Here is a 21,160-nt window from a genome sequence, read left to right as displayed (position 1 = left end):
CTAGTGTGTATCTGTTAATTTATTTGTCATCAAAAGAGCACTTTGCCTAAAACAAAGGACTGACAAGTGTGCAAAATGTTTACAATCTTTTGTGAAATTGTAGTTTCATTAGTTTGTATCTGTAAGTTATTGTTATAAATATTACCTGTATTTTTTTGTTATATACAACTTTATACTTTGAAGCTTGTATCTGTGAATTTGCAACTGAAATTTATTTTGCCAATGTTTTCTGAATGAACTGAATAAAGCTTCTGTTGTAGCATGCCATGCAAACACATTATTGTGTTTGTGGTTGATGAATTATGGCTGTAAATAACACTATAGTTTAATAAGCCCACCATTCTGAGTTTATTAAACATTTTCCATTCTTGTGAAAATTTCAACCAGTTTGTCCTTTTTGTGTGTTTTCAGCAGTAAGTTGACTTTAGTCTCTTTAAAATCTAACAACTAATAAGTTTAAAAAGTATTGTGTTTTGAGCTGCATTGTATGAATACATTTGAGTAGTAATCATATTATTCAAAAAAAGAACACAGTAAAACATTTGATTTGGCAAAAATTGTCTTTTAGGCCAGCTGATAAAATCAATGTGAAAGAGAAGGCAGAACACTTTTCAGAATGGACTTCGGAGGGTATTACAACCAGAAATGAAATATGGGCCGTAATATATTTCTTCAGGAGTGAAAAAAGAGAACTAAACGTTTCTAGAGCAAGAACTCTTCGCATTTTCTTCTTGGCGAATACCCTTTAGGGATGGTGATTCTGAGAGCTGAAATCTAAACCTCAGGACTTTATCTTATGTGGCAGTGGACTTACAAATTTTTGAAAAGAATTTAGTACTCACTTTTTGTCTTTTTATATGCCAGTTGGGGAAGAAAAAAGGTAATGAGAAAAACTTTTGGAACTTAGGTTTAAGTCTTTGTTTAACTGAGCAGATTTACTTCAGGCTGAGGACTGGAAATAATAGCAGAGTATTTGTAATTTTATTCTAGTGATCATAAATACAACCAGAAAGTAATCATATGGATATAAGTAACTTACCTGCCTGAAACCAGAAGCAACAAACCTGCTTCATTATGGGAGAAAGGAGAGGGATTTTTTTTTTTTTTTTTAAACCGGCTACTCTATTTTAAATCCCTTTGTAGCCAGAAGTCAATCCATCCGATCTTGAGATTGATACTAATCTCTGTGGGTTTTTGTCTACCTGTCCCAGGCGTGAAGTGGTGAGGTCAGCTTTACCTTTATCAGATGTCAAGGAAAGCTTTTGTAGTATAGCCAAGGTCTGCACTGTTAGCAATTTACAGCATTTCCCAGCTGACTATAATTGGCATCCCTTAGCTTGGGAGGTGGCTGATTGTGAGTATTCATTTTTATTTGCTGTCTTTTTCCTGTGCTCATCATCCTCTGACTCTGTACAGAGTTTTTACAAAATTTATCACCATCCTTTTTAGTTCCAAAGATGAATGCCCAAAGTTGAAGTAAAACTTCACAACAAAGAGGTTCAAAGCTATCAAAATAGATGAGATTTATATATCCTGCATATAAAACTGTTAATCACGAAAAGAGATAGATATGAAAGTACTAAAAATATGATATGTGATAGAAGTATCTGACTTTGCTATCTCTAGCCAGAGATCTTATTTTTAAAACCTAAAATTAGGAAAGAATTGAAGTATTTCCATGCTAGTAATATTCAGTGTTTAAGTATGTGAGCACCATACTTCCTTGAAATTGAGTATGGTCAGCTTTTGTGAAGATTAGGAAAAGAAAACTCTATATTGTTGGAGTAGCAAAGACGTGGGTAACAAGTAGTTATCTCTTAGGTGTGAAGACATTCATGAGCTGTGAGAGGGTAGGATACCTTTTTTTTTTTTTTTTTTTTTTGCAATTCAAAGCAAGAATCCTATTCAAACATTGAAATGGAAGTCACACTAAGTCAATACTCTTTAAGTGATTCTTTTTAGTTGGACAAGGTAGTATTTAGTAGTAGTTTTACATTTGACAAATGTCATTTTTAAAATTCCACATCACTCCTTGTAAATTATAAGTACATCTGTTTTGAATATCCCATAATAAACATTGTTAGAATCACAGCTCATGCTTTTAAAATTTGTTACAGTCATCTGAAAGCTGATAGTTGTAGTATTTCTCGATGTGGTACATTATGTGTATAATTACTCTAGTAGCATTATTAAACTAGGTGGCATCTTGGGACTTTTGTTATGGCATGGATGACTTTACCAGTTAGCAAAAGTAATGTTTCTATTTTATTATTTAGAACAGAAGTAATTTAGATTGCAATACACTAAGTACCAAAAGTATATTACTGTAGGAAAAATTCTCAATGGCTCCTACTGGAGGAGGTAAAGAAACTGATATTTGCACTATATGATTTTTACTCTTTTGAAACGCAACTAAATATTTAGATGGATATGAGTCCAAAACAAGTTCAGGTACACTGGATGACATCTCATCTACTTGGATTCAATCAGATAGTAAGTACTGTTTTGTAGCTTACATTTTCCCTTTAGTAAATATCTTTCCAAGTCAAATATTACCTACAGTATCATTTTAATTGATATATGGTACTATGTCCCCCCAAATTTCTTGTATTAAAACATAGTCTGCAATGTGGTGGTATTAAGAGGTAGGGCTTTTGAGAGATAACCAGGTCATGAGGGAAGAACCCTTGCAAATGGGATTAGTGCCCTTATAAAAGAGACCTAAGGGGCTTGTTTGCCCCTTTGCCCTTCAGCCATGTGAAGACACACAGCAGGTGCCATCTATGAGGCACGGGTCCTCACCAGACAGAATCTGCTGGTGCCTCGATCTTGTTCACTGCCTCCAGAACTGTGATCAATACATTTCTGTTGTTCATAAATTACCCAGTCTGATATTTTGTTATAACAGCCCGAATGGACTAAAACATATAGTATTACATTGCTTGAATAAAACAATTTTATTAGATAAATAGGTTGTATCTAACTTTTTATTATGGTGAATAGAGCCTAACATTGTGAGCACTTTCAGGATGTCCTGTTTGAGTGCCTCGGGGGTAATTTGATATGTATTCACAGCAACTTCATGAAATGGATTCTATTATCACCCTTATTTTACAAACATAGAAATTAAAAAATTGATATGTCCACTATCTTGGTGGCAAGTAACAAAGCCAGTATTTGAATTTAGCAGCTCAGTGATTCCAGATGCCATAATCTTAACCATTATGCTATACTATTACCATTTTAAATGACACTGTGATGGCATCTTTGTGGCTACCTGCTACCTTTTAATGTATATTCTTATTTCCCCAGTGTGAATTCTTGAAAGTGGAATGGATGTGCATGCATAGGTTTAAAAGGCTTTTGAAATGCATTGATTGCCCCCCAAATGTTGCACTAAATTACATCTCCACCAGCAGTGTTTAAAGTGTTTTTGGAACCCTTGTCTATCCTGCCTAAATTGGAGTTGATATCTTAAATATTTTTTAATGTTATACTCAAAAATACAATTTTTAAAAACTATATTTATTACTTGATATAAAATTGTAGTTTGCATTTTGGAGAACTAGCATTTTTGTTTGTTTGTTTGTTTGTTTGTTTGTTTCAGGCAAAGCCTCGCTGTGTTCCAACTACTGGGCTCAAGTGATCCTCCCAAGTAGCCGGAACTACAGATGCATGCCACCACACACCACACAAATTTTTTTTGTGGAGACTAGGTCTCGCTACATGATATGATGCACAGGCTGGTCTCGAATTCCTGGGTTCAAGCAATCCTTCCACCTGTCCTCCCAAAGTGCTGAGATTATAGGCATGAGCCACCATGTCCAGCCAAAAACTAGTATCTTATAAAGGGGCTAAATTTAAGCACAGGCTGCCACTTTTGTGACTTTTTTTTCCCTTTAGTTATTCTGCATATATGACTAAAGTGAGCATTCATTAGGATTTTTTCAGCTAAGGTTTCATTCACTTGATATCAAATGTTTTACTTTAGTACCTGGCACTGTATCATATTCTATTTTCTTTGTTGCTGATTATGGTGATAATTTTATTACATGGTCCTTCATACTTTTTAAATGCTTTTCTGTATATCATCATGTTCTCATTCAACAGATGAGGGAATTGAAATTTAGGAAGCTTAAATTAACATAATTAGGCCTTTGGTTTTAATATGCAAGAATTCTCCAGGGCACCAGATTATTTTTATAAATGTATAGAGATCTTAGGAGAATAAATTAACAAATTTCCCCCAGTTCCTTGAGTTTCATAAGAAATAGACTGCCACAGGCTTAGAGAATGTGAAAACCACTGCAGGGAACTGCTTCTCCTTTTCTAAATTGTCATCAAGTACAGTACTTACCCCATAGATCTGAACTTGCTAGGGGGCTGAGAGTGGAGTTTAGGGATGGACTGTTTATGGGCATTTGTATGAGGGTATCAATGGGAGAAAAAAAGATGTTAAGAAATAAAGAATAGAAGGGGTCCTGGGGAGGTAGAAACAACATCTGTCTTGCTTTCCATTACATTCCACAGTTCCTGCCACCAAGTAAGCACTCAGGGATTGAATGAGGGCGGTAGAAAAACAATCAGAATAAGGCTGTATGTTTGAGCGTCCTAGGATAACTTCAAATTCCAAAACAGATCTTCTCAAATCCTTAAGGAAAATATTCTACCCTTCCTTTAGCAAATATCTTTTTTACCTGTGGCAATTTATATTCTTTTTACACCATTTAGCATGGAATGTGAGACAGCTGGATTTTGACACGTTCTCTGACACCAATTAACTGTATCCCAAGGACACTTAGCCTCCCTGCATGCTGATTTCCTCAACAGTAAAAAGAAAGATTTTATGAAGCAAAAGTGAGATGAATGGAAAAAAGACATAGTAAAAACATAATCCGTTAATTTAGAAGGGCAGAGTTAGTGGCAGGAACTCAGGCACTATGAGGCCGGGCAGTTGGAGCTGATGGAGCACCAGAAGTTTGGCAAGCACTGCCTTATCCCAGGCAACCCCAGCAAGAAAGCACTTTGTGCATTTCTTTAAATAAAGTCAGAGGCGGAGCGTCTATGCTGCTAATGAGTTACACATTGTCCAGCAAAGTGTTTTTACTCCAACCTCCCTACAAATGGAAAACATCTATTTCCTATCTACATTAACTCCCTTCTTGATCTTAAAGAATTATTCAGTCAAGTAGAGGTGTGACCTGTGATTTGGATGTAGAGAGTCTCTGTATAATTTAAGTTTGCAGAAATGATTTGAGTGTTTTCCAAAAAAATTTTCTTAAACCCAAAGGAATTATGATGCCGTATTTAAAAATGGAAACCATTGTTACAAGTTCAGTTTCAAAACATTTACTTCCCAGAACCAGGGTGATGTCTCTAGAGAACCACTACTCGTTATTAGCTCATTTCTTTCAGATGTATTGGAACGAGTCTGTTATTTTGCCAGCATGGTTCTGAACCACAAATTTCATCTTTGGTTGAAACTCTCCAAGCGAGACCATGTGCAATTTTCCTAGTTCATCATTTGTCTTTCAGAAGACAGCATGGTGCATTATGACAATGGTAAAAACTTGTCTCAGGAGTCCTGGTGAACAAAACTAGCTTGACAGGCTCCACAGAAGAGCCTAGCACTTGCAAAGGGTCAGTAATGGAACCAAGGTGGGAGAAGGATCAGGAAACTTCTAACAAAGACTTGGATCCAATCCTATAATGGGCTTCCTCTCCTGTTAGGATAGAATGAGAGAGATGAGACAGTCTACAGGGAATTCATGGGCTCAGAGGAGCATGCGGTGCTCATGTAGGGCAGGGGACGAGGTGTCGAAGTGGAGCTGAGCTGGCACAGGAGCAGGCAGGGCAAAGGCAGAGTTGCAGCCTCTGTGTGTCACGTGCCTGCTTGTGTTCTAATCTGAGAGCAGACTTCTGGCCTTTGTGAAGCGTTAGTTTATTCTGCTCTGTCATGGACATCTGCAGGAATGGCATGGCAGTAGGGCTGAAGCTACATTACAGACAACTTGGAGAAGTATCACAAAAACTTTGACGTCATGCTGTCTGGAGTCCTCGTTTTGCCACATCCCACCGTGGTGACTGTGAGCAAGTTATTAAACTGTGCTGTGCCAGAGTTTTCTCATACGTAAAATGGACTAACAGTAGCACTTTTCCCAAATGGTTATTGTGACCCTGTGATAAGATAGTACATGTAAAGTGCATAGAAAAGTATCTGGTGCACAATAAACGCTGAAAGTTATCTGTATTTATTCTTTGGTAAACTAACTCCTAACACCAGAGGGAAAAAAAATGCCACCATCTTTCACTAGCTTTCTCTCTCCTTTCTCCATTTCTCTTTTCCTGGCTAACAATTCCTCATCATCCAGGACCAAGCTCAAATATCATCCCCTCCAGGAAGCCTGCCCTGATTGTTCCCCACACCCCACCCCAATGTGGGGTGAGTTCTTTGTGTTCCCATCATTTCCTCAAAGGATATCTCTATACTTTAATACGCTTTATTATAATTTTCTTCCTCAATTTTGTCTCAAGACTAGACTAGAGACCCTAGACTATTCATCTTAGGGTTTCTAGGATCGAGCACAGGGCATTGACAGAGAGTCTCTTGCCATGGTTAATTTACTCCATGCCAGGCTTCCAGGGACAGCCTTTCCCCAGCAGCTCCTCAGCCTGGGCTACACTATGGCCCATGGAAGTTCTCTGCCTCAGATGGACCTGTTTCTTGTTCTTTTCAACTAAGCAAAACAGACAGGTTGGGTCATTATCGAGTAATTCAGGCAAGAGAAGCAGCCAAACACATGTTTTTATCTGAGTTACCCAAATTGGCTGACTCCCCAGCCTGCAGTTACTAGGTAATTGCTCAATCTTCCATTTGGCTTTTACTGTGTAAATGTGGCTGCACAGTCTTTTCATTTCTCTGGAATGGCTCCTCCCATTTTCTATCTAATATAGATTAAAATGTAAAGTTTTCTTTTTCCTCTGCCCACAGTAGCTGTCTAGGCCATCAGCACACCTTGCTTCATTAGGCTTCAAAGTGGGCCAGAATGGTCGGATAGGGGTCTAGTCATAGTTTTGTGTTTGTTTGTTTGTTTTAGACAGAGTTTCACTCTTGTTGCCCAGGCTGGAGTGCAATGGTGTGGTCTCGGCTCACTGCAAACTCTGCCTCCTGGGTTCAAACTATTCTTCTGCCTCAGCCTCCCAAGTAGCTGGAATTACAGGCACCCACCTCCACACTTGGCTAATTTTTACATTTTTTTTTGGTAGAGATGGGGTTTCACCATCTTTGCCAGGCTGGTCTTGAGCTCCTGATAGTAGATGATCCACCTGCCTCGGCCTCCCAAAGTGCTGGGATTACAGGCATGAGCCACCGCACCCGGCCTGGTCATCGTTTTCTATTTGTCCTGGATAATCTGCTGTCAACCCCTCTTTTTTTTGAGAGAGAGAGGACACACAGGAAACACATAACTCAGTCATACGTTTCACACACTGGGAGCTTTTCCTGTTGTGGCCTCAGGTGCAGGACTTCTGAAATCCCTTACTCAGAAGCTATGACCACAGCTCACTGTAGTTTGTGGAAAGCTCACAGGGTCTGCTTTCAAGTAGTTACAGCCTAGTTCCAATTCCAGTCCAGCCTCTTACTACCTATGTAACCGTGGGCATATCACTTACCAGTTCATCATATGCTGCTTGTTTTACCCTTGAAATGTCTCTAGAATTTACCCACTTCCCCACATCTTTGCCACTCCTACCTACTGCAAAACATCATCTCCCACCTGGACTATTAAAATAGCTACACAACTTTTTTCCTGGCTTCCACCCCTTTCCCCCTAAAATATGTTCAAAAAGATGTGTTTAAAACCTAAATTAGAACTTTTCTGTTGAAACCCCCCCTGTGGCTTCCCTTCATATTAAGAAGAAAATGCAACATCCTTTGTGGCCTTGAAGGGCACTTTTCATGGGGTGGCCACTTCACCCCCATGCACCCCATTACTCTCTGCCTTCATCTCCTACCCTCTCCCCTACTCATTCACTTGCTCTTGCTTCCAGTCACACTGGTCTCCCAAGCTATATGCAAGTGGGCAGGATAAAGTAGTGTTTCTGAGATTTGGAATGAGACAGCTTGACTCTGCCGTTTTTCTGACTGCATGGCCTTGTTGCTTAATCTCACGGAGCCTGTTTCTCTTCTGTAAATGAGCACACCACTACCCACTTTGCAGGGTTACCCTGAGGATTAAATGAGATATTAAATAGAATGCAGTGAGCACAGTATTTGGCATATTGTCAACCCTACGTCAACAGGTGGTGGCTACTGAAGTGAGGAGTGAGGAGAGTGGGCGGTGGAGGTGGGTGGGTGCTCTGAAGTGGAAAAGGGGCTCTAGGGCTTTGCCTAGAACAGGATAACCCTTTCCCTCACAATCAGGACTCCAATTTCAAGCCCAATTTCTGCTGAAGTTCAGCTCAAGCCTTTTCTTTTGATGTTCTTAGCAGAAATATTGAAACTATCACTGAGCCATCTCAATGAACTGTTGATTTCCCCTGCATTCTCACTCTGCCAGCCCACAGCTCCATTGCTCTGGTCTAGAGAAGTCCAAGCCCTTGAAGAATTTATTCCCCGGAAGCCTGATTGATCTTGATTGCCTTTCGTAGCCCTGCTCCAAGTTCTCCATATCACTACTCAGCTGTGGGTCCCATTTAATAAAGGCGCCACAGATGTGGAGGGGGAGCTCCTGGTCTTTGCCGGTGAAACTGGCTCACTTTTCAGGCTTCACGGTGCTACCCTGGTTCCACTGTTGGATGAACACTCTAGGAGCCTGCCAGCTCTGCCAGCTCCATTTTTGCCTTTTCAGGAGATACCCCAGGTCTATATTGCCAGAGAAATGGCCACTATGTGCTGTTTGGACTCTTACCGCTATGCTAACATGAATCCACACTGTGATGCCTGCTGAATCTTTTTCTCTGCTCAGCTGAAAACTCAAGACTTCAGTGCTTCTGGGCTACGAGTTCTTTTGGACCATCGAGTACAAGAATCCATGGATTTTAGACCAGTCACCTTGTATGGTAATTGAAATTTCAACAAGCTAAACGAGTAAGTGATATAAAATTCTGTTTAATATTAACTCTTTAACCCAGGGAGTTAGGTAAGTGCCACGCATTGGGCCTAAATCATTGCACAAAATCACTCAGTTGCTCAGCTGGCCAGCAAGTCAAGCAAAAAAAGACAAAAACAAAAGCAAAAACAAACACAAAGCCAGCTTCCCTATAAACTACTTTGATCAGCTTTTTAAGCTTTCCCAAACTGACCATATTATTTAATTGTTAAGAGAACCTGTGGACCTTGGGACACAGGAATTGCAGGGTGCTTAAAAATCACTGAAACACATGAGCTATCTATTTCTTTACAAACCAATGACTAAAAAGGGTAATAAGTTTTAAAGCATGCTGTAATTCAGTGGCTCTCAAATTTTAAGATACTCAAGAGTCATCTGGAGACTGGGGAGGTATTAGAAATGGTCAGTCTCAGAGATTCTGATTTGTCACATCTGGGGTAGGGATCAGAAGTCTCTGTCTTTCCTAAGCTTCCTGGAAGAATTCTGCAGCAGATGGTCAGAGATCACACTTTGAGAAACCCTGAGACTGTAGGAGGGAATTGCTAATTCACACCATATTTGCCCTCATTAATCTACTGTTTGTTTTTCTAGGGTCTGCTCTGAGCTGGGGGCTTAAAGTACACTATATTTACTCTTCACAACATTGCCACATGGTGTATTATTATCATTCCCACTTTACAGTTGATACAATTGAGGCTCAGCATGGCCAAATAACTCATCTGGTGGGCTGGGATTTGAACTCAGGTCTTTAATTTCTTTTTTCACCACACGTGTTACAGTGAAAGTTGAGAATGAGGGAGGCAGGTGGCCTGGGAACAAGCCAACTTAAGGCACACTCAGAGCTTAACCAGCCCTGGCAGGTCAAAAAGTTAGAATAATTAGATCTATTTTGTTTACACCAAAATTCCTTTTGTCGAATTTTTTTAATTCCATGAAATCTTTTACCAAAATGTTATTTGGCATTATGCAGTTGCCAAAATGTGAGTTAATCATTTGAGTGAGTACACTTGGTAGCCAACATCTACATATTTTTCAAATATGCAGACATTTTGGCTAGTCACAGAGATACTGACTTAAGCCTAGTTTTCAGGTAGGAAATCTGACTCACTGAGTGACCAAGAGATGGGGCCAACTTTTTCTTCTTATTATTATTTAGTATATTTTCTCTAGCTGGTGTGCTAACCTGCACAGATGCAAGTGCTTCTTCCAAAGTGGGAAGGGCCCAATATACTCGGTGTTGCAGCAGGTTGTTCTCACATGAGAATCACTTATCCAAAGAAGCTGACAACTGAGGATAAAGTGAATCAGTGCTAATAGGCGTGTTCTCTGTGCCTTGAGAGAAGATTGCCCAAGCTGCAACCATGACAAGAATGCTACTGAATTGTGCCATGCTGTTAAGATGGTGAAGGCTGGGGTAAGCAGGAAGGTAGCACCAGAGGAGGGCTGCTGTTCCAGATTTCAGGCGATGACTTATAAAGTTTCTCTTGCCTTCCCTTCTTTCCACCAAAGAAGGAATGATAAACAGGGCAACAACGGCCATCTTAAAGACTGAATGGCAGAGGGAGAAGGAGCATGGTAAGTCTGTGGCTTTGCTAATGGACAGAATAGAGTGGCACAGCTCCTACACGGAATGCTTAGCCAACATCTTGGGAGAATGATTGGTGCTTGTGTAGGGCGAGAAATACTGGCCTGGAAACTTCAGGGATGTGCTGGTAGAATAATAGCAAAGAGATTTGCACAGCAGCTGCTTGTCTCATCCCTGGTTCTTGCCAAAGCTTCCCCCATCTTTCATCTCTTGAAGCACAAAAATTCCTCTCTTGCAACAATACTTCAATTCCATTTTAATATTCTTATTCATCAAATGGCATTTTACAGCCTAATTTAATGACCTTATAACACACACACTCTACTCGTATCACAACTATTTGGACTGCTTCTTAGAGATGTATGATATCACTATACTAGTCCTGAGATCTTTAAACAGTCACATTTAAATACAATTTAGGAATTATTTTGCCCTTGTAAGTCTAGGCCTAATAACTATTGCCCAAATAGGAGATTTCAAAAGAGAATAGGGAAGATTTGATTGTAGCCACTGTTGAATTTGTCCATCAAAAGTCTTTTGAAGCTTCCTTTGACACAACATAACTTCTAGCCATGGTGAAATGAGGAAAGACTGACTGAATAAGAAGCTTATATCTCTGCCAGTGTAAGATTTTTCCCTAACCTTATGTGTTGCATTTTATTTTCCATAACTCTGGGTATGAAATTCACATCATTTCCGTTACCGGGATATTCTGAGGTTCAGCAGGAATTTGGTTGGGACATATTTTCCTGAGCATCTGCCTGAATTCTGCCTTGAATATTTTTAAATCTTCATTCTTTTAGTCCTGCTCACAGACTCAGTGCCCTGCAGAATGCTGGAACAGTCTTTGGAGATCATCTCATCCAATCCCCTTATATTACTTTCTCAATCCAAATTCCTCTCCCTTCCAGTTTTTCCTTAGAAATGGAAACAAAAATAATCGCGTTTGGGCCCCCTGCCTGAATCTCCTAGGAACACCCCGGGCTCTGCTAAATGATTTGCTTGCCAGTGGAGTCTCTCTGTGGGAATACTGAGCTGCTCCCAAGTCTTCATGACACTACCTGCTTGGACCTTAAAATAACTCTCAGCTGGAAACCCTAATGTCAAACTCTGAATTCCGGTATTCTGTTTCTTTTCAGCTCAGTCTCTGTCTTTTGAAGAAAGGGCTCTGTCATTAAGTGCTGATTGTGAGTACGCTCAACCTGTTCTGGGAGGCTTTGGGGAGAATCCATTTCCACAGGAGTAGGCAAGATATCTAGGAAATGAAACAAGAGAATATTAATATGAATACCTGACGTTTAGTGAACACTTGGTATGTGCCAGGCACTGTGCCGAGAGCTTACACATGTTAACTCTCTTTAATCCTCCCTACATCCCACAAGTTAGTTATTACTATCCCTATTTCATGTTTGAGGACACTTGAGCACAGGTCACAAAGCTTGTAAATAGCAGAGCCAGGATTTAAATCCAGGCGGTTTAGCTTCAGGATATATACTCTTCTTTTTTTTGAGAAGGAGTCTCATTCTGTCGCCCAGGCCGGAGTGCAGTGGCGCGATCTCAGCTCACTGTAAGCTCTGCCTCCTGGGTTCACACCATTCTCCTGCCTCAGCCTCCCGAGTAGCTGGGACTACAGGCGCCCGCCACCACGCCCGGCTAATTTTTAATATTTTTAGTAGAGGCGGGGTTTCACCGTGCTAGCGAGGATGGTCTCGATCTCATGACCTCATGATCTGCCCACCTAGGCCTCATAAAGTGCTGGGATTACAGGCGTGAGCCACCGTGCCCAGCTCAGGATATCTACTCTTAATCATTATGCTATCTTATCTCCAAAAATCTAAGGTGTAAGCAAGAAACCATCTTAATTTACATGAGTTAGGGAATTAAAAAAGAAACCGATCTTTTTGATAGTCTGATGAGATAACTCGGAGACCTCATCCTAACTGCAAGTGTGTACTTCTTCTTTCCAACCATGGTAGCTTCTGGGATCCCAGCTATACAGTTTGAGCATCTCAAATCTGAAAATACAAAATCCAAAGTGCTCCAAAATCTGAAACTTTTTTAGCACCAAAGGAAACGCTCATTGGAGCATTTTGGATTTTGGATTTGGCAATGCAAATATTCCAAAATCCAAAAAAAAAAAAACCAAAAAACAAAAGTCAGACATCTGAAACACTGCTGGTCCCAAGCATTTTGGATAAGGGATATTCAACCTGTACTTCCTTAGTCCAATGAGTTGGTCTTTATTACTCTGGTGCTAAAGAGAAATTACTTCTAGTTCTGTTGGAGACACTCATGATTCATTTGGCTTTTGTGCCAAAAGAATGGTGTTACTGAAACATTGGCAGCCTAGCAATTTGGTCATCTATCCTGTCCCCTATCCTGGCCATCCTGGAGTCTGGTACAACCCCTGTCTGCTGAAGAAGGGCTCTGGTGATATTAGGCCCCGTTCCTGCCAGCTGGAAGCTCTCCAGATACAGAGAAGAGGATGCCTCTCTTCTGATACCCTCACCCTGGGTATACTCAGCTATAGTCCCTCCCTACACCTATAATTCCAGCTCTCAATAATTTTTTATGCTTGGGTCCATAGCTTCTCTATTTTACACGTGACTACATGTGAGTGTGTGCAGACACACATGCATACACATACGCGCGCGCGCGCACACACACACACACACACACACACACAGCACAGCCATTGCCCCAAGACAGGTCTGCAAGGCCTGGAGGCTAGAACCAACTCCTTCCCCTAACTCTGCCCTTTAGCCCTGAAATTTCAGCCTCAAAAGCCATCCTATTTCCTCTTTCAGAATAAATGATATTTCCTTTAGAGAAATGCTTCCCCAGCCACCCCGGCAACTTATTATACAAGGTAGAACATGATAAAGTGCTAAGTGCCTGGTAGCAGATAGAATATATCTTCACAATTCCTGGTTTTCTTTTTTTTTTTCATTTTATTTTTTTTCTTAAATTTTTATTTCAATAGTTTTAGGGAAACAGGTGGTGTTTGGTTGCATAAAAAAGTGGTGATTTCTGAGATTTTGGTGCATCCATCACTTGAGCAGTGTACACTGTACCCAATGTGTGGTTTTTTATCCCTCACACCCTCCTACCCTTCCCTGGAGTCCCCAAATTCTATTATATCATTCTTACGCTTTTGCGTCCTCATAGCTTAGCTCCTGCTTATAAGTGAGAACATAAGATGTTTGGTTTTGCACTCCTGAGTTACTGCACTTAGAATAATGGTCTCCAAGTCCATCCAGGTTGCAGCAAATGTCATTATTTTATTTCTTTTTAGGGCTGAGTAGTATTCCATGGTATAGATCACATTTTCTTTATCCACTCATTGTTTGATGGGCATTAAGGCTGGTTCCATATTTTTGCAATTCAAAATTGTGCTGCTATAAACATGTGTGTGCAAGTGTCTTTTTCATGTAATGAATTCTTTTCCACTGGAAAGATGCCCAGTAATGGAATTGCTGGATCAAATGGTAGGTGTACTCTTAGTTCTTAAAGGAATCTCTATACTGTTTTCCATAGTGGTTGTACTAGTTTATATTCCCACCATCCAGGTGAAAGTGTTCCCTTTTCACCATAACCATGACAACATGTGTTCATTTTTGATTTTTTAATTATGAACATTTTTGCAGGAGTAAGGGGTTATTGCATTGTGGAATTTGATTTTCATTTCCCTGATAATTAGTGATATTGAACATTTTTTCATAAGTTTGGCCATTTGTATTTCTGCTTTTGAGAATTGTATATTCATGTCCTTAGCCCACTTTTTGATGGGATTATTTTATTTTATTTATTTTTTATTATACTTTAAGTTCTAGGGTACATGTACACAGCATACAGATTTGGTACATATGAATACATGTCCTGTGTTGGTTTGCTGCACCCAATAACTCTTCATTTACATAGGTATTTCTCCTAATGCTATCCCTCCCCCATTCCACCACCCCACAACAGGCCCCGTATGTGATGTTCCCCACCCTGTGTCCAAGTGTTCTCATTGTCCAGTTCGCAGCAATGAGTGAGAACATTCAGTGTCTGGCTTTCTGTCCTTGTGATAATTTGCTGAGAATGATGGTTTCCAGCTTCATCCATGTTGCTACAAAGGACATGAACTCATCCTTTTTTATGGCTGCATAGTATTCCATGGTGTATATGTGCCACATTTTCTTAATCCAGTCTAACATTGCTGGACATTTGGGTGGGTTCCAAGTCTTTGCTATTGTGAATAGTGCCACAATAAACATACATGTGCATGTGTCTTTATAGTAGCATGATTTATAATCCTTTGGGTATATACCCAGTAATGGGATCGCTGGGTCAAATGGTATTTCTAGTTCTAGACCCTTGAGGAATCACCACACTGTCTTCCACAATGGTTGAACTAGTTTACACTCCCACCAACAGGGTAAACGCATTCCTATATCTCCACATCCTCTCCAGCACCTGTTGTTTCCTGACTTTTTAAGGATCACTATTCTAACTGGTGTGAGATAGTATCTCATTATGGTTTTGATCTGCATTTCTCTGATGACCAGTGATGATGAGCTTTTTCTCATGCGTCTGTTGGCTGCATAAATGTCTTCTTTTGAGCAGTGTCTGTTCATATCCTTTGCCCACTTTTTGATGGGATTCTTCGATTTTTTCTTGTAAATTTGTTTATGTTCTTTGTAGATTCTGGATATTAGCCCTTTGTCAGATGGGTAGATTGCAAAAATTTTCTCCCATTCTGTAGGTTGCCTGTTCACTCTGATGGTAGTTTCTTTTGCTGTGCAGAAGCTCTTTAGTTTAATTAGATCCCGTTTGTCTATTTTGGCTTTTGGTGCTTTAGTCATGAAGTCCTTGCCCATGCCTATGTCCTGAATGGTATTGCCTAGGTTTTCTTCTAAGGCTTTTATGGTTTTTAGGTCTAACATTTAAGTCTTTAATCCATCTTGAATTAATTTTTGTATAAGGTGTAAGGAAGGGATCCAATTTCAGCTTTCTACATATGGCTAGTCAGTTTTCCCAGCACCATTTATTAAATAGGGAATCCTTTCCCCATTTCTTGTTTTTGTCAGGTTTGTCAAAGATCAGATGGTTGTAGATGTGTGGTGTTATTTCTGAGGCCTCTGCTCTGTTCCATTGGTCTATATCTCTGTTTTGGTACCAGTACCATGCTGTTTTGATCACTGTAGCCTTGTAGTATAGTTTGAAGTCAGGTAGAGTGATGCCTCCAGCTTTGATCTTTTGGCTTAGGACTGTCTTGGCAATGCAGGCTTTTTTTTGGTTCCATATGAACTTTCAAGTAGTTTTTTCCAATTCTGTGAAGAAAGTCATTGGTAGCTTGATGGGGATGGCATTGAATCTATAAATTACCTTGGGCAGTATGGCCATTTTCACGATATTGATTCTTCCTATCCATGAGCATGGAATGTTCTTCCATTTGTTTGTGTCCTCTTTTATTTCGTTGATCAGTGGTTTGTAGTTCTCCTTGAAGAGGTCCTTCACATCCTTTGTAAGTTGGATTCCTAGGTATTTTATTCTCTTTGTAGCAATTGTGAATGGGAGTTCACTCATGAATTGGCTCTCTGTTTGTCTGTTGCTGATGTATAAGAATGCTTATGATTTTTGCATATTGATTTTGTATCCTGAAACTTTGCTGAAGTTGCTTATCAGCTTAAGGAGATTTTGGGCTGAGACAATGGGGTTTTCTAAATATACAGTCATGTCATCAGCAAACAGGAACAATTTGACTACCTCTTTTTCTAATTGAATGCCATTTATTGCTTTCTCTTGCCTGATTGCCCTGGCCAGAACTTCCAACTCTATATTGAATAGGAGTGGTGAGAGAGGGCATCCCTGTCTTGTGCCAGTTTTCAAAGGGAATGTTTCCAGTTTTTGCCCATTCAGTATGATACTGGCTGAGGGTTTGTCATAAATAGCTCTTATTATTTTGAGATACATTCCATCAATACCTAGTTTATTGAGAGTTTTTAGGATGAAGGGCTGTTGAATTTTGTTGAAGGCCTTTTCTGCATCTATTGAGATAATCATGTGGTTTTTGTCTTTGGTTCTGTTTATGTGATGGATTACATTTATTGATTTGCATATGTTGAACCAGCCTTGCATCCCAGGGATGAAGCCAACTTGATCTTGATGGATAAGCTTTTTGATGTGCTGCTGGATTCAGTCTGTCAGTATTTTACTGAGGATTTTCGCATTGATGTTCATCAGGGATATTGGTCTAAAATTCTCTTTTTTTGTTGTGTATCTGCCAGGCTTTGGTATCAGGATTATGCTGGCCTCATAAAATGAGTTAGGAAGGATTCCCTCTTTTTCTATTGATTGGAACAGTTTAGAAGGAATGGTACCAGCTCCTCTTTGTACCTCTGGTAGAATTTGGCTGTGAATCCGTCTGGTCCCAGACTTTTTTTGGTTGGTAGGCTATTAATTATTGCTTCAATTTCAGAGCCTGTTATTGGTCTATTCAGATATTCAACTTCTTCCTGGTTTAGCCTTGGGAGGGTGTATGTGTCCAGGAATTTATCCATTTTTTCTAGATTTTCTAGTTTATTTGCTTGAAGGTGTTTATAGTATTATCTGATGGTAGTTTGTATTTCTGTGGGATCGGTGCTGATATCCCCTTTATCATTTTTTATTGCATCTATTTGATTCTTTTCTCTTTTCTTCTTTATTAGTCTTGCTAGCAGTCTATCAATTTTGTTGATCTTTTCAAAAACTAGCTCCTGGATTCATTGATTTTTTGAAGGGTTTTTTGTGTCTCTATCTCCTTCAGTTCTGCTCTGATTTTACTTATTTCTTGTCTTCTGCTAGCTTTTGAACGTGTTTGCTCTTGCTTCTCTAGTTCTTTTAATTGTGATGTTAGGGTGTCAATTTTAGATCTTTCCTGCTTTCTCTTGTGGGCATTTAGTGCTATAAATTTCCCTGTACACACTGCTTTAAATTTTTCCCAGAGATTCTGGTACATTGTGTCTTTGTTCTCATCGGTTTCAAATAACATCTTTATTTCTGCCTTCATTTCGTTATTTACCCAGTAGTCATTCAGGAGCAGGTTGTTCAGTTTCCATGTAGTTGTGCGGTTTTGAGTTTCTTAATCCTGAGTTCTAATTTGATTGCACTGTGTTCTGAGAGGCAGTTTGTTTTGATTTCTGTTCTTTTACAGTTGCTGAGGAGTGCTTTACTTCCAACTATGTGGTCAACTTTGGAATAAGTGCTATGTGGTGCTGAGAGGAATGTATATTCTGTTGATTTGGGGTGGAGAGTTCTGTAGATGTCTGTTAGGTCTGCTTGGTTCAAAGCCAAGTTCAAGTCCTGGATATCCTTGTTAACCTTCTGTCTCATTGATCTGTCTACTATTGACAGTGGGGTGTTAAAGTCTCCCATTATTATTGTGTGGGAGTCTAAGTCTCTTTTTAGGTCTCTGAGGACTTGCTTTATGAATCTGGGTGCTCCTGTATTGGGTGCATATATATTTAAGATAGTTAGCTCTTCTGGTTGAATTGATCCCTTTACCATTATGTAATGGCCTTCCTTCTTTGTCTCTTTTGATCTTTTTCGGTTTAAAGTCTGTTTTAAAAGGGACTAGGATTGCAACGCCTGTTTTTGTTTTTTTTTTTTGCTTTCCATTTGCCTGGTAGATCTTCCTCCATCCCTTTATTTTGAGCTTATGTGTGTCTCTGCACATGAGATGGGTTTCCTGAATACAGCACACTTGATGGGTCTTGACTCTTTATCCAATTTGCCAGTCTGTATCTTTCAATTGGGGTATTTAGCCCATTTACATTTAAGGTTAATATTGTTATGTGTGAATTTTATCCATCATTTTGATGTTAGTTGGTTATTTTGCCCGTTAGTTGATGCAGTTTCTTCCTAGCATCAATGGTCTTTACAATTTGGCCTGTTTTTGCAGTGGCTGGTACTGGTTGTTCCTTTCCATGTTTAGTGCTTCCTTTAGGAGCTCTTGTAAGGCAGGCCTGGTGGTGACAAAATCTCTCAGCATTTGCTTGTCCGTAAAGGATTTTATTTCTCCTTCAGTTATGAAGCTTAGTTTGGTTGGATATTAAATTCTGGGTTGAAAATTCTTTTCTTTAAGAATGTTGAATATTGGCCTCCACTCTCTTCTGGCTTGTAGGGTTTCTGCTGACAGATCCGCTGTTAGTCTGATGGGCTTCCCTTTGTGGGTAACCCGACCTTTCTCTCTGGCTGCCCTTAGCATTTTTTCCTTCATTTCAACCTTGGTGAATCTGACAATTATGTGTCTTGGGGTTGCTCTTCTCAAGGAGTATCTTTGTGGTGTTTCCTGTATTTCCTGAATTTGAATATTGGCCTGCATTGCTAGGTTGGGGAAGTTCTCCTGGATAATATCCTGAAGAGTGTTTTCCAGCTTGGTTCCATTCTCCCCGTCACTTTCAGGTACACCAATCAGACATAGATTTGGTCTTTTCACATAGTCCCATATTTCTTGGAGGCTTTGTTCGTTTCTTTTTACTCTTTTTTTCTCTAAACTTCTCACTTCATTTTATTAATTTGATCTTCAATCACTGATACCCTTTCTTCCACTTGATTGAATCAGTTACCGATGCTTTGGCATGTAGTCACGTAGTTCTCATGCCATGGTTTTCAGCTCCATCAGGTCATTTAGGGTCTTCTGTACACTGTCTATTTTAGTTAGCCATTCGTCTAATCTTTTTCAACGTTTTTAGCTTGCTTGCAATGGGTTTGAACATCCTCTTTTAGCTCGGAGAAGTTTGTTATTACCGACTTTCTGAAGTCTACTTCTGTCAACTCGTCAAAGTCATTCTCCATCCAGCTTTGTTCTCTTGCTGGCAAGGAGCTGGGATCCTTTGGAGTAGAAGGGGCGCTCTGGTTTTTAGAATTTTCAGCTTTTCTGCTCTGGTTTCTCCCCATCTTTGTGGTTTTATCTACCTTTGGTCTTTGATGATGGTGACCTACAGATGGGATTGTGGTGTGGATGTCCTTTTTGTTGATGTTGATACTATTCCTTTCTGTTTGCTAGTTTTTCTTCTATCAGTCAGGTCCCCCAGCTGCAAGTCTGTTGGAGTTTGCTGGAGGTCCACTCCAGACCCTGTTTGCCTGGGTATCACCAGCAGAGGCTGCAAAACAGCAAATATTGCAGAACAGCAAATATTGCTGCTGATCCTTCCTCTGGAAGCTTTGTCTCAGAGGGGCACCTGGCTGCATGAGGTGTCAGTCAGCCCCTACTGGGAGGTTTCTCCAAGTTAGGCTACACGGGTATCAGGGACCCACTTGAGGAGGTGGTCTGTCCATTCTCAGAGCTCAAACACCATGCTGGGAGAACCACTGCTCTCTTCAGAGCTGTCAGACAGAGATGTTTAAGTCTGTAGAAGTTTCTCCTGCTTTTTGTTCAGCTATGCCCTGCCCCCAGAGGTGGAGTCTACAGAGACAGACAGGCCTCATTGAGCTGCAGTGGGCTCCACCCAGTTCTAGCTTCCTGGCTGCTTTGTTTACCTACTCAAGCCTCAGCAATGACGGACACCCCTCCCCCAGCCAGGGTTGCCAGTTCGATCTCGGACTAGCAGTGAGCAAGGCTCCGTGGGCGTGGGACCCTCTGAGCCAGGTGCGAGATATAATCTCCTGGTGTGCCATTTGCTAAGACCATTGGAAAAGTGCAGTGTTTAGGTGGCAGTGTCCTGATTTTTCTGGTACAGTCAGTCATGGCTTCCCTTGGCTAGGAAAGGGAAATCCCCCAACCCCTTGCACTTCTCGAGTGAGGCGATGCCCCACCCTGCTTTGGCTCACTGTCCGTGGGCTGCACCCACTTTCCGACCAGTCCCAATGAGATGAACCAAGTACCTCAGTTGGAAATGGCAGAAATCACCTGTCTTCTGCATTGATCATACTGAGAGCTGCAGACTGGAGCTGTTCCTGTTCGGCCATCTTGGAATGGACCGCCATTTTGTTTTTTTCTTGCTTTATTTTTTGAGTTTCTTGTAGATTTTGGATATTAGTCCTTCGTTGGGTGCATAGGTTACAAAATTTTTCTCCCATTCTGTGTGTTGTCTGTTTACTCTGCTGATTATTTCTTTTGCTGTGCAGAAGTTTTTTAGCTTAATTAGGTCCCATCCATCTATCTTTGTTTTTGTTGCATTTGTGTTTGGGTTCTTGGTCATGAATTCTTTGCTTAAGCTAACGTTGAGGAGAGTTTTTCAAGTGTTATCTTCTTGAATTTTTATGGTGTCAGGTCTTAGATTTAAGTCTTTGGTCCATCTTTACTTGATTTTTGTGTAACGTGAGAGATGAGGATCCAGCTTCATTCTTCTACATGTGGCTTACCAATTATCCCAGCACCATTTGTTGAATAGGATGTTCTTTCCCCACTTTATGTTTTTGTTTGCTTTGTCAAAGATCAGTTGGCTGTAAATATTTAGCTTTATTTCCAGGTTCTGTATTCTGTTTCATTAGTCTACGT

The sequence above is a fragment of the Hylobates moloch genome, unplaced genomic scaffold (genome assembly GCF_009828535.3).
Source record: "Hylobates moloch isolate HMO894 unplaced genomic scaffold, HMol_V3 SCAFFOLD_5, whole genome shotgun sequence".
NCBI lineage: Eukaryota > Metazoa > Chordata > Mammalia > Primates > Hylobatidae > Hylobates > Hylobates moloch.
This window is presented reverse-complemented; position numbering follows the sequence as displayed.